This window comes from Panicum virgatum, chromosome 4K (assembly GCF_016808335.1).
Source record: "Panicum virgatum strain AP13 chromosome 4K, P.virgatum_v5, whole genome shotgun sequence".
Classification (NCBI taxonomy): domain Eukaryota; kingdom Viridiplantae; phylum Streptophyta; class Magnoliopsida; order Poales; family Poaceae; genus Panicum; species Panicum virgatum.
This window is the reverse complement of record NC_053139.1, coordinates 23,684,281-23,699,189: the sequence shown is the minus strand read 5'-3', so window position 1 is coordinate 23,699,189 and position 14,909 is coordinate 23,684,281.

Here is a 14,909-nt window from a genome sequence, read left to right as displayed (position 1 = left end):
CACGCGGTAGACGGGACGATGGATATGCTTTGTCTGGTTTTGCTAACCCTTCTGTAGAGCAAATGGCTCGACACTGGTTTGCTTCTCACTTTGCTAACCCCAGTGTTGAGACATTTGCTCACCCTTTATCTCACTACTGATGTGCAGGTCGGAGGCTTGGAGAACAGGTGGATCATGGACTCCGGTTGTTCGCGCCATATGACCGGGAATGACAAATGGTTCTCCAGCCTCACCCCGATGCGCTCAAAGGAGTACATTGTGTTCGGGGATAATGGAAGAGGAAAGGTACGTGGACTTGGCGCTGTTCGAGTTTCTAATCGCTTTACCCTGAGAGAGGTTGATTTCGAACCTTGGGTTCAATTTGCTTTCTGTTTCGCAACTTCTTGATGAGAGGTTTGAGGTTCGCTTCAAAGAGGGTTGTTCGCGTGTTTTTGATTCCAGAGGAGATTTGGTTTGTCGGATTACACCTCGCGATCGAGTTTTCTTGGTTGACTTCGCTGGAACTCCTCTTGGCCCTTCTCGTTGCTTGTTGGCTGGTCCTTCTTCTGATCTGTGGAAGTGGCATAGGAGACTTGGACATTTGAGCTTTGACTTATTGTCGAGATTGAGCTCACTTGGCCTGATCCGAGGATTGCCCAAATTGAAGTTTGAAAAGGACCTTGTTTGCCATCCGTGTCACCATGGGAAGATGATTGCCGCTTCTCATCCGCCTGTTAATCAGGTGATGACCGCTCACCCTGGAGAGTTGTTACACATGGACACAATTGGTCCTTCTAGGGTGATATCTGTTGGTGGGAAGTGGTATGTTCTTGTGATCGTGGATGACTTTTCTCGCTATTCTTGGGTCTTTTTCATGAGAACCAAGGATGAGGCTTTTGAGTTTGTTCGAGACTTGATCTTGAGGTTGAAAAACGAGCTACCCCAGGCCATGCGAGCGATTCGCAGTGATAATGGCACAGAATTCAAAAATGCTCGTTTTGACGCTTTTTGCAGTGATCAAGGGCTTGAACACCAGTATTATTCTTCCTACACTCCGCAGCAGAATGGTGTTGTAGAGCGGAAGAATCAGACGATGGTTGAGATGGCGAGGACGATGCTCGATGAGCATAGGACTCCTCGCAAATACTGGGATGAGGCGGTAAACACCGCTTGTTACATGTCCAACCGCATTTTCTTGCGTGCTTTCATGCACAGGACTTCTTATGAGTTGCGGTTTGGACGCCAGCCCCGTGTTGACCACCTCAGAGGTTTCGGTTGTCGGTGATTTGTGCTGAAAGATGGAAATCTTGATAAGTTTGAGTCTCGCTCGTCTGACGGCATTTTTCTCGGTTATGCTTCTCACTCTAGAGCGTACCGCGTGCTGATTATTGATACTAACATCGTCAGAGAGACTTGTGAGGTCACTTTCGATGAGACTGCACCGTGCAATTCTTCTGTCTTTGAAGTTGCAGGAGATGATGAGCTCGGCACCTCCATCTTTGAAGATGAGGAGGAAGAAGCTGCGGAGGGCGACCCTGAGGCTACCACGCGTGCTGTGGACCCAGTTGCTTCCGCCACGAGCTCAGACGATGACGACGGCCCCGACCCGACTACGTCTACTTCCCGGGGGCCGGTTGAGCAGGTGACTCAGGCTTCACCAGATGTACCTGAGGAGACACCAGATTTGGTTGAGGAGGAGGCGACTTCGACAAGGGAAGCACCGCGACACATTCAGCGCCGCCATCCACCTCAACAGATGCTAGGTGATCTCAACGAGCGAGTCACCAGGTCCAAGGTAACAAGTATCGCTGGCTTTGCTCATTCAGCATTTGTTGCCTCTTTTGAGCCCAAAGATATTGGACACGCTCTTTCTGATTCTAATTGGGTCAATGCCATGCATGAGGAACTTGAAAATTTTGAAAGAAACCAAGTTTGGGTTTTGGTTGAGCCTCCACCTGCTTGTAATCCCATCGGAATGAAGTGGGTTTTCAAAAACAAGAAGGGTGAGGATGGGTTGGTTGTTCGAAACAAGGCTCGTCTTGTTGCCCAGGGGTTTTGCCAAAAAGAGGGTATTGATTTTGAGGAGACTTTTGCCCCTGTTGCTCGTTTGGAAGCTATTCGAATCTTTCTTGCATTTGCTACTTCCAAGGGTTTTAAAGTTTTCCAAATGGATGTTAAATCTGCCTTCTTAAATGGTTTCATCGAAGAAGAGGTTTATGTGAAACAACCCCCTGGTTTCGAAAATCCCAAGTTTCCAAACTGTGTTTACAAACTTCAGAAAGCTCTTTACGGTTTGAAACAGGCACCTAGAGCCTGGTATGATAGATTGAAAACCTTTTTGCTGGCTCAGGGCTTTAAATTGGGATGTGTGGATAAAACTTTGTTCCTCATACAGTCTGGCACTGACTTTCTATTAGTTCAGATATATGTGGATGATATTATCTTTGGTGGCTCTTCTCACGCTCTTGTCTCCAAGTTTTCTGAGCAGATGTCCAGGGAGTTCGAGATGAGCATGATGGGTGAGCTGCAGTTCTTCCTCGGGCTGCAGATCAAGCAAACTCCTCAGGGCACTTTTGTCCATCAAGCCAAGTACACTAGAGACTTGCTGCGGAAGTTCGACATGAGCGACCTGTCTCCTCAGCCGACTCCGATCAGCACATCGACGACACTTGATGAGGACTTGGACGGGGAGGCGGTGGACCAGAAGGAGTACAGGAGTATGATCGGCTCCCTCCTGTACCTGACGGCGACGCGACCGGACATTCAGTTCGGCGTCTGCCTTTGTGTGCGCTACCAGGCTTCTCCGCGCACCTCCCACAGGCAGGTGGTGAAACGCATCTTCAGGTATCTGAAATTCACCCCTAAATTTGGTCTTTGGTATTCTGCGGATTCTTCTCTAGTTTTGGTGGGCTTTTCTGATGCCGATTTCGGTGGGTGTCGGTTGGATCGCAAGTCGACATCTGGCACTTGTCAATTTTTCGGTACATCTTTGGTGTCTTGGTCCTCTCGCAAGCAGGCTAGTGTAGCGCTTTCTTCTACAGAAGATGATTATGTTGCCGCTACTAGCTGCTGCTCCCAGATACTTTGGATGAAACAAACCTTGCAGGATTATGGCTTGAGTTTCGGTAGGGTTCCCATCTTTGTGGACAACATGTCAGCCATTAGCATTGCAAAGAACCCTGTCCTACACTCCAGAACCAAGCACATAGATATCCGATTCTATTTCCTGCGAGACAACCATGAGAGAGGACACATAGACCTGATCCATGTCCCTTCAGAGAGGCAAACCGCAGATATCCTCTCCAAACCGCTAGAGCAGGACACCTTTGCATGCTTGCGAGGGGAGCTTGGGGTTTGTTACCCCTTTTGATCGCTGACTTTTGTTTGGTTAACGTTGTAGGTCCTTGTTTTTGCTTCTCTTGATTTTCTAGTTTTGGTAGTTGCATTGTGCATATACATTGTACATGTTTGCATTTTGCATTGTCTCACTTGCACTAGCATTGCTATGATCTTCTAGTGCCTACTAGTGTGAGTTGATAAATTTGACCATGTATAGCTTGCTCCACTGTGTATATGACATCATCTGAGTTAAGCTATTTTGATTTGAAAATCTGAAAACATGATCACCCTGTTTTGGCTACTAGCATGTTAGGGCGTGTTGATGTGCTTTGCTATGTTATTCATGCTAGTGTAGTCTTTCGTTCAGCAATTCATACTTGAAATGATCTAAATCTGATAAAATTGCTTGAACTGCACTTGAAATGGTTTGAAAAGATCCAGGTGGGATTGCTTGTCGCACTGATCGAGCTTTCGAGACGGCTCACTTTGCACTTGTGAGAACCCGGGCAAGGCTGTGCATGACTGAAACGAGTGCTTTAAGCTTCGGATTGTCTTTTGGCATAGGCTTGGCCTCGTTGCTAAGTGAAGCATGACAAGCTTTCAACCCCTGGCATTAAGAATTGCTTGATATAAAATTGATTGAAAAAATGAATGTTAACAACTTGTTTTTGGCTGAGTTTGGATCACCTGTATGAGTATGATTAGCACTGCTTTCCATTCCCTACTTATTAGTGCTAGATCATGGGTGATGCTTTTATTTCTCCTAAACTGAACTTGCCTAGCTCTAGACTGATTTGATATACCCTGTTGAGCTAGATGCATGTCTTGTTTATGGATGCACACGTGCTTGTGACTAGATGTTGCCCATATCATTGTATTCCTGAATGCTTTCACTTACACCTCCTGCATTGCATTCATGGCATGGCATCTATTCAGGGGGAGTCTCAGCTTCAGGGGGAGCTTTAGGTCTATTTAGCTGTGATGTGTGCATGTGCCAACAAGGGGGAGAATTTTTTGGAGAACTTATCGAACAAGGGGGAGACTTGTTTGATTTTTGAAAAACTTGTTGTGCACAGGGCTTTGAGAGTGCATCATTTTGGGAGAGTTGCACTTGTGAGAGGGAAAAGCTTTGCTTGGGGAGTTTCTACTTTGTTTTTGGCTCCTGGTTTTTCTTGCTTTCCTTCCACTTCTAGCATGACTGCGTCGAGCGTTACCTCTGTCTTTGAGGAGTCATGTTTTGGCTTTTGATCGATTGCGTCGAGCCGTTGCCCTTGTCTTAGGGGATCGATCTGTGCTTGAGTAAGTGACTGGTCTTGACTTTCTGAGCTTTGTGTCACTTGCTTGAGTTCTTCGCTTTCTTGTTTCTTTTTATCACTTTTTTGGTTACAGGTGGTGTGTTGACAATGCACTCATCAAGGGGGAGATTGAGGAATGAGAGTACTCTATCCTTCCTGTGATGAGTGAATTATCAACCGTGCGGTGTGATCGTGCGCTTGGTCTTTGGATTGCAGGTACACGGGCGTCGAGTGTCGACGGAGAGTTGCCGTGGAGGAGCTCAGGCCAGGCGGCAGCTGTGGCGTCCACTCCTGGATCGAGGGCGCAAGCAGTGATGGAAGGCAGGTTTCTTGGTTTGCGCCACAAAACCAAGGAAGCTGACGGCGGTTGAAGACGCCAAGTCGTGGAGGCACGGGCGTCGGTCTCGGGACTGACGGAGGCGACGGGCGTCGACGACATCTAGGGCCTCACTGCGGGTGAGGAGGTGACGGGCGTCGGGCGGCGTCTAGGGCCGTCAGTAGGCCGAGGCGGGAACGGCGTCTAGGGTCACGGCGTGGAGGCGGGAATCTTCCCGCGCGTGGAGTTTTGGCGGTTTTCTAAAAACCGGCCACCTACGCGGGTTTTGCGGACCCTCCAAAACCGCGGACCGGATCTTCGTCCACATGGCGGCATCGCGGAGAAGACTTCGACTCGAAGAAAGAACATCGGCCGTCGGATGAGATCATGTATCTTTTCCGGTTTTGCCCCTACGGGCTTTCTAGTGTTTAGTTAAGTCTAGGGGTATTTTAGTCTTTAGTCTAGAGAGTTAGTGGGGTTAAAAAGAGAGAAGAGGGCAGCCAACTCCCTCTCTCAGAAGTCCCCGTCGCCGCCTTCTGTTTGTTTTGTTCTTCTGGTTCTCCTTTCTCCTCTCTAGGGTTAGAAATTTACCATGGCGATTTGAAGATCTTGTACCTTGGATCCGCGGAAATGGAGGTCCTTCCCTCCTAGTGTCCTCCAGAATTTTAATTAGATTCGTTTGCGTGTGATTTTTGTGCTCTATTGTGCCTCCTTGTGTGCTGGTTTTTCCGTGCCCTTTTGCTACTGATCTTGCGCAGGTTCTTGGGGAGAGCTATGAGCGCTGATTCTTAGGCCAGGGGGACAACGCAGTTAGCTGAGCAGCCTTGCTCGCAGCAGTGCTGGGCGCTGGGTGATCTGCTCTGAGTGCTAGGAGCTGAGAGACAAGTACAGCAGCTCGCGGTGCTCGCGCGAGCATGCGGCAGCAGCAAGCACAAGTAAATTAAATCAATGATCTTGTGATCTGTGTGCACATGTATGCTTGGCCTTTGTTTGTCTTTGCAGGTGCTTGGATTCGGGTGCATGTGTGGGAAATCCCAGCTTTGATTCAGTTTATTCTTCAACAATAGAAATGCGCCCATAAGGTGTTTGATGGTATGCTTCACCGGTCTTTTCTTTTTCGGTTGATTTTGTTAGATTTGTTCTAGGCTTTAGTCATGCATCTAATCACATTCTCGTAGCTTGTTCTCTCTGTAGCTTTTGAAGTTTTGCTGTGGAATTAAATTTCTTGCTCTAGGCCATAATTAATTTCCTGCTTAATTAAAATCAGAAAAATCTCTAAAAATTAGTTGCTAGCCTTTTAATCTTGCCTACTAGCATGCTAGGGTTAGATTAGTTTTTACCTGAGCATTTAATTTAGTTTTTGTTCAACTAACCCTCTCGTTTTGGTCCGTTCTCATTTTGCCTGGTTTCAACTCGTTTTGCTTTCTGATTGCGTGTGCTCTCGGGTTTTGCTTCTACAAGAGTTTTGCGACACTCCGTTTGTGTTCCTAGCACTAGCAGCTTGTCCATGCTGTGTAGTGTTGGCTCATTTTAGGAGCAGTGGTGTGGTGTTTGTATCGGGATTTTTCGGATCAAGTTTGAGGCTCCCATTCAACCCCCCCCCTTCTGGTCGCCTGTCCGGTCCTTCATCCCCCGATGAAACCTCTAGTGATGATGGATGGCAATGAAACATTGCCTCTGATTGCGGTGACAAAACCTAAGTCGGGTTTTCGGCTGGGTCCTGGAAGCACATTTAGTAAGTTTCATCCTCTCTTTTCATCACCTAGTAGATCTGAAATTTTGCGTACATTGTCACCAGTTTCCTTGTCTGCAGTAGGGCCCAAATCGCCTGTTGGTATAGTTTTCCATTTAGCACAAAGCCCGTGGGTCAGCTCGAAGCACAATTTTTTTGGCCTGGCACGGCACGAAATTAAACAGACCCAGGCCGGCCCGGCATGGGCCTCGTGCCGTGCCTGGGCCGCTCCCTCGGCACGTGGGCCGGCCCGGCCTAGCACGATTAGCCCCCGGCCTGACGAGGCACGTGCGCTGGCCCCGTGAGCACGACGGCCCACTTGGCCCGCCAGCCCGAGCCACAGCCTTTGAGGGGGGCGGCCGTCAGCCGGCTCCCAAACCCTAGCCCCCATTCCGCCTCCTCCTCTGCGGCTCTCCTCTCCTCGCCTCCTCCGAACTGGCTGCTCCGCGCCTCCGCTCCACAAACCCTAGCCTCCTCCGCCGCTCCCCTCGCCTCCTCCGCCGCTCCCCTCGCCTCCTCCGCCTCTCCTCGCCTAAATCTGGTGGCCCCCTCCCTTCTCCTCCACCTCTGCTCGCCGGATCTGGCTTCTCGGTGGTCCTCCTCGCCTCCCGCGCCACGGCTCGGCCTCCTCGGCTCCTGTGCTCACCGGATCTAGCTCCTCGCCTCATGCGCCGCCGGATCCGATGCCGGCCCGGCATGAGCACCTTCTCCTCCCTCTCCTGTGACCGGCGACGGGGATTCAAGAAGGGGAAAGCGGGGAAGGCCGAGCTGCGGTGACGCGAGCTAGATCTGTTTGCCTCCTCTGCTAGCCGGCCTCCGGTGCTCTTCTGCATGCCGGCCTCCGGTGCTCCTCTGCTCGCCGTCAGATCTGCTCGCCCTCAGCTTGTTTTGTTGCTTGTCGACCTTCTTCGCCTTCCTCTTCTCCAATCCCCATCTCCCTCTCCTACTCTCCGGTGAGGTCGTCGATGGCAACTCCGGTGCTCCGGCCAAAGGTAACTCCGGTTTCCCCTTCGGCTCGCCATCCTATTTTTTTTGTTTGGATTCATTACTGACTTGGTACTTTCTTCTTCTTTATTGGCTTCACTTCTTTTTCTTGCATAGGCCGTTGAGGGGCCGGAGGCCGGCGATGGCCGACGGCGAGGACCCTATATCCTACAACTATGAGTTGCGGGCGATGGGTCTTCGCGGAGATGATGAGGAAGACCTAGCTGGGGATGCAGAGGAGTTGCTTGGCAGCAATGCTACCATCGACCTCGATGCAGACGTCCATGCACTTTCTCTGGGGCAGGCTTCTGAGCCGGCCGGGTCTGAGAGCGTGAGCAACTCTGCCAGGAAGAGGAGGGCATCCACCTCTAAGGTCTAGAATGACTTCGACGAGATATATGAGGTAATTGGTGGTAAGGAAGTTCAAACTAGTGCTAAATGTAAGCATTGCAAGAAAGATTTTAATGGTAAATCGATCGGTGGTACTGGCTACTTGGGTAGGCACATTCCTATTTGTCGTGTTTTGAAAGGTAGATCTGGCTTGGCTCAATCTCAGCTTAAGTTTAATCCTGATGGCTCTGTGCACACTTGGGAGTATAAACCTGAAGTTGCTCGTACTCAGTTGTGTAGGTTAATTTCATGTCTTGACCTACCTATGTGCTTCGGTGAATCCGATGCTTTTCAAGAGTATATTACTACTACTCATAATCCTAGATTTGCTAAGGTCTCTAGGCAAACAACCACTAGAGATTTTGCTAAGTACTTTAATGAACGTCGTGCTCAGCTTGTGGAGTGTTTGAAGTCTGTATCCTCTATTGCTCTTACTTCTGATATCTGGTCTGATAATGCTAAGGAGGATTATCTTAGTGTGGTTGCTCATTTTGTGAATGCTGATTGGCAATTAGAAAAAAGAATCTTGGGTCTCAGGCTGATTGATGTGTCTCACAATGCTGAGAATATTGCTGAGCATATTTCTTCTGTTGTTGCTGATTATAGATTAATTGATAAAATATTCTCTGTTATATTGGACAATGCTGCTGCTAATACTAGGGCTATTAATCAACTTAATCCAATTATGTCTGGTTATGTTGATAGATTATTCCTGCATAAAAAATGTGCTTGTCATATCATCAATCTAATTGTTAAGGCTTGTGTCTCACAATGCTGCTGCTAAGACTGTTGTTAACTGCTATATTATTTTTAAACTCGTCTAACCAGCGCATCGCTGCATATAAGTCATACTGCATTGCTGTTGGTGTAAGACCTCACAAGTTTGGCTTGGATATAGATGTGAGCTAGAATTCTACTTATCTTATGTTAAAACATCTCCTGCCCCATAAGGCCACATTCTCTGTTTTCATCACTACTAAGCATCCTTTAATTGATGGTCAGCCACTCTTGACAGAACAACACTGGTATGTTACTGCAAAAATATTTGAATTCCTTTAACAGTTCTATGATTCCACTGTTGTTCTGTCTAGTGTTTATTACCCCACAACTCCATTAATATTGCATCATATTCTTGAAATAGCTGGCCATCTAAACCATTATGAAAATGATAGAGAACTAAGATTAGTTGTGGTTCCCATGAAAGATACGTTTTTACAATACTGATGTAACATACTTATGCTCTACTCCTTTGCATTTATATTGGATCCTAGGTCTAAGATGAGAGGTTTCAACAAACTTCTGATACTTCTATCTCAGCTAAATGGTAATGACTACTCATGCTACTTCACTGAGGTAAATGCTGAATTGTCGGTTATTTTTTCTAAGTATGATGACAAGTTTGGTGGTGTAAGGTTGCAAAGGGGTGCCCAACCAAACCCTACCGGTAAGAAAAAACTGCTTGGGGTAAGATCTATAGTGATGATGCTTCTGATTCTGGTACTAGCACTAGTAGTTCTGATCTTGGTGCTAGTCTTAGTTCTACTTTCTCTTTGCATAGGAGATCATCTGTTAGTGCTTTGCTGCAAGCTGCAACTTCTGGTGCTTCTCTAGCGGCTATCTCTGAACTGTCTACCTACCTAGACAGTGATATAGTTAACATGTTTGATGATGATTTCAACATCTTACACTAGTGGCATGAGCATAAGCTATCATATCATGTTCTTTCTATCCTAGCTATAGATGTTATGACTGTGCCTATTTTTGCAATATTGTTTCTACAATATCATCAGAGTCTGCTTTTAGTATAACTGGCAGGATCATCGAGGAGCGGCGACGGCGTTTGGGCCCTGAGACGGTGGAGATGCTGGCTCTGGTGAAGGATTGGGAGCAATGAGATGCAAGAGTTCAGCATTCCATAGAGGATGAAGAACTTGAAGACTCTTTTGAAAACTTGTATCTTGATGAAGCTGAATCTGTGTAGTGTGTGTGGTATGGACATGTGGTCCAAATTTGAACTGAACTAGAACTGTTGTAATTGAACAATTTAGAGCTGTCTGTACTCTTTTCCTTTGTAAATTTTTATCCTCACGAGGTGTGAGGGTTTACCTACAAAGGCTTTTAATGAGGCAGCAAATAAAACAACTCAAGTTAATCTATGATGTTCTTTATTGATGTGTTTGTGTCAATGTTTGAATGTGTGAAAGTTTCAATTTTGTAGTTGTGAAATTTGAATAGATGGTGAAATTATGGATTGATGGAGTGGTGGCAGATTTGGCGGGTCATGGGCCGGCCCGGCACGTCAAACAGACCTTCGGGCCGTGCCCGTGCCTGTGCCTCGGCACGTGGGCTGGCCCGGCCCAGCACGATTAGATAATTGGGCCTGTCGTGCCGGGCCTAATCGTGTCGGACCGAGTCGGGCCTGGGCCGTGCCGTGCCGGGCGGCCCGAATGGCCAACTAAACCTGTTGGGGGTGGTTGTGGATTCGACCAGGACAACAAAGACACTCGCAGCGAAGGCAGCATGGCCGTCGCTGGTCAGCCTCGCTCGCTGCCTGTCACGTAGCAGTCCGCGCCCTCTGCAGAGGCAGATCGCAGCAAGGAACAGCAGCCACGGCCAGCGAGCATGCGGCCAGAAGACCAGCAGCAACTAGCTGCGATTTCTGCTCCTGCAACACGTAATGAAAGTGAGTGGTGCATCTCTCCTCTCTTGTCAGATAATGGTTGTGATAGTTTGTGTTATTCATCACATGATTTATCTGTGGCAGGCTCTCAGATGTCTGCTAAAGCGGAGGTGGCAACTCCTAAAAGGTAGGGGCGGATGTCGGCTATTAATCTGGAGTCTGGGCAGTCAGAGGCAGCTCCACCGGCTGGATTTACGACACCAATTAACAAAACCGCAGGTACGGATTCGGCACATGCCTCCGAGGTTGGATCAGTTTTCGTTGATGGCAAACGCCGGAGCGATCGCGCTAACTACTCGTATACTGCCAATGGGATCTCTGCAGCGGACGAGTTAGTGATGAACAAGGCCAAGCGTCGTGCTGCGACTAAAACTTGGACAGCCCGGCGGCAACAGTGCACAAGAATCCGGAGCCACCATCCCCAGCAGGTAATCCTTCTCCAAAATCTGCTTGTATTGTAAATTTTAATTCGATCGGGATTTCTATGGGTAGAAGCGCCAATGCAATAAATGTTTTTTAGTTGCTCTCAAACGAATCGAGGTTGATAGGTTTGCGATTCAGCCAAAAATTGGACGAGCTAGATTAGGGCGCCTTTGGCAGGGCTCCGCGAGCAGCTCCACCGCCGGCTCCGGCAGGAGCCCTGCCAAATGGGTGCGCTGGCGACGGGCTCTAGGGGAGCGCTCCAGAGAGCTGGAGCTCTTTTCCCAGCTGCTTCGATGGAGCCGATGGAGCCAGAAAACATGGCTTCACCAGCTCCGGCTCCAGCTCCACCGGTTGGAGGAGCCCTCCCAAATGGGGCTTTAGATGTCAATCCTTTTGAACTAAGTGATGAGGAAGACTCTGAAAATGATAGCGGACTTTTTTTCTCACTTGGTCAAGGATATAGCTTACTTGGATTTGGATGATTCGGACCTAGGCACGAGAATTTGTGATCTTAAAGTGTTCGACTGAAAGCCTAAATCATGTTCTAAAAAAGACAAGGCACGAAAAAAGACCTAGAAATTAATTAAAAGTGTTTCTCCATGAGAGGATTCTACTGGAATAGTGGAGGCCTTTCAGACTTGGCTAAATACTGATACATATTAGATGCAATCAGGGACCACAATCTTGACTTTGTCGCCATCATGGAAACCGGAAAACAAGACATGCTTAGAGCAAATATTAACCGCCTCTCAGGGGTGCGGACTTCACTTGGCACTACCGCCCGGAGATCGGAAGGTATCCTTTTGGGAGTTAACTCAACGGTTCTTGATGTGTCCATAATAGTGCAAGGGGAATTTTTTATTAAATTTCATCTCCTTAACAAAAACGATGATTTTAAATGGATTTTGATGGCAGTTTATGGTCCGGCACACAGGATGAGTTTAAATTAGCCTTCTTGTCGGAACTCGTTTGTACTTGTCAACAAAATATGTTGCCAACCTTAATTGGTGGACATATTAAGAAAAAGAACAAAGATAACTTTAATCCTCGTTGGCCATTCCTGTTCAACGTCGCCATGGATAGTTTTGATCTTCGGGAGATAGATTTGACAGGGAGACAATTTACCTGGGCAAATTCTCTAACGGATCCAACCTATGAGAAGCTCGATAGAGTTTTGATGACAACTGAATGGGAATTCAAATATCCAATTATAACAGTGCATGCGCTGGATAGAGGCGTCTCAGATTATACACCGCTACTTTTGGACATGGGTGATCCATCCTATACGGGGCATGCAAAACAGTTCAAAATGAAACTCAGTTGGCCAGCTTATGAGGATTTCAGGGAATGGGTTACAAAAATATGAAACAAACCGGTCAGTGGCCAAAACTCAGTGCAATGCTGGAATAGGGAATTGATGGCACTAAGAAAACACTTGCGGGGTGGGCTCGCCATCACCATGGGGTGCATAAAGCACAAAAGGTGCACCTCTGAAAGCGATCGGGTGCTCTAGCCTAAGAGGGGGAGGGGGTGAATTAGGCACTCAAAAAACTTAGACATATGGCTCCAACTAGTTTGCACAAAATTTAAACTAAAACAAACTATCTAGATGTGCAACTATGGTTGTTCTAGTGTGAAACCCCTATCCCAAAAGAGTTTAGCAACCTATAGCATTTCCTATTAAGAAACTACTCTATGAAAGTAAAGGCATACAAATTGCTAGTATGAAATGCGGAAGCTTAATGAGTGGGATAGGAGATAGCAAACTCTTGACGCGGGTGTTTATCCCGTGGTTCGGTTAGCCACAAAGGCACACCTACATCCACGTTGTTGTAGCACTCACTAAGAGTATTGCTACTCGGCCACCAAGTCTCTTTCGTGAACACAATTACGGTCACCATGGCCCCGGGTTCCACTAAGGAGCTTCTCCACAAAGGATGGGGGTCTCCACGTCCTCCGCACAAAGTGTCGTCGCCGTTCCACACCAAGTCGGAGGGTCGATGACTTTTTCGGCGAGCTTCACAGCTCCAAGGAGCCGGCGCACCAAGCTCTTCTTTTGGTTCACTAGAGAACCACAACACAAGGGCTCAAGGCCTTGCAATCTCACTCACTCACTAAGAACTCCTTTACACAACACTCTCAAAGTGTGCTAAGGGCTAAGGATATGAACACTAAGCTCTTGGATGGCTTGGAGTGGTTCTTGGGTATGTATGTGACTTCCTTGAACTCCAGCAAGCTTCAAATGGCCGGGGGATGCCATATATATAGGCCTCCAAGTCATGGAGCCGTTACTCCAACGGTCAGCAAAAATCTGCGTACCATCGGATGAACCGATGCCTCTGCATGGGGTAGCGTCGGTTCATCCGGTCACTCTCAGACCCGAAATAGCCGTTAGCTTCTCTGACACAGTTGCAGCAGTTCCAGGGACCATCGGTTGAACCGATGCTTGGGGTGTCGGTTCAACCGGTCACACACAGCAACTGGACTAGCCGTTGGGCCTCCCTCTTCTGCTGACGTCAATGCATCGATGCTATACTCCGACGCCTCTCTGGTTCAACCGGTGCTGAAGACTTGGCTCCTACGCGCTTGACATCATCTCTGGAACATGGTACGTTGAATGCACCGATGCCATCTTGAAGCCGTCGGTTCAACTGGTGCTTCACTTGATCTTCACATGATCTCCAGAGGCGCACAGACTTGTGCCAATAGCCAGGCCGTCGGATCATCCGACAACCATCGGATACACCGATGCCTATAGCATCGGTTCTTCCGGTGCTACTGATTTCAGTAGAACTCGTCCATTTCAGCGTTTCTTTGAGTTCTTTCTTCGTGTTTTGCTTTGCATGGCCTTTTTTACTTCATCCCTGGGATCTAAAAATGTTCACTTAACAATACCATTAGTCCCATTGATTGCGTTGTCATTCGATCACCAAAATCACTCGAAATGACATAAATGGTGCCATGTTCGTTACAACCTCCAAACGGTAGTAACAAATCTTGACACCCAGGCTGAAATTAGAACGCTCATGGATGGGGAGAGGGAACATCTAGAATCGGCCCGTGATGACTTGATAAAACTTTTGCGAGACGAGGAACTCATGTTTTATCAACGGGCCGAAGCGAATGACAGTTCTTTTGGGGGATAACAACACCAGGTACTTTCAGATGGTTGCTAATGGTAAACATCGTAAGAAACATATCTTCTCCCTAGAACATGAGGGTGGCAAAATCGTGGGGCAGTATAATCTCAAAGGTCATATCACTTAATTCTATAAAGAATTTTCAGACATCCTGAGGACAATCATTTTACTCTAGATAATAGGATGGATGACATTCCTCAAGTCAGTCAGTCAGAAAATGAATTCCTCACGGCTTCATTCACTGAAAAGGAGATTCGGGATGCAATATTTGCTATGGAACATAACAAAGCACCAAGCCCAGACGGCTTCCCTGCTGAATTTTTCAGCATTTTTGGGATGTCATCAAAGACCTGATGCGAATATTTCATGATTTGCACAAAGTTGACCTCCCCTTATTCAGTCTTAATTTTGGTGTCATAATGTTATTACCAAATATATAAGATGCCAGCAAAAATACAATAATATAGACCAATTTGTCTACTTAATGTGAGCTTCAAAAATTTCACGAAAGTGGCGACAATCCGTATCAACTTAGTCGCAGATCACCTAATTAGCCCTACACAGACAGCGTATAAGCGAGGTCGAAACATTATAGAAGGGGTTGCGATCTTACATAAAACAGTACATGAAT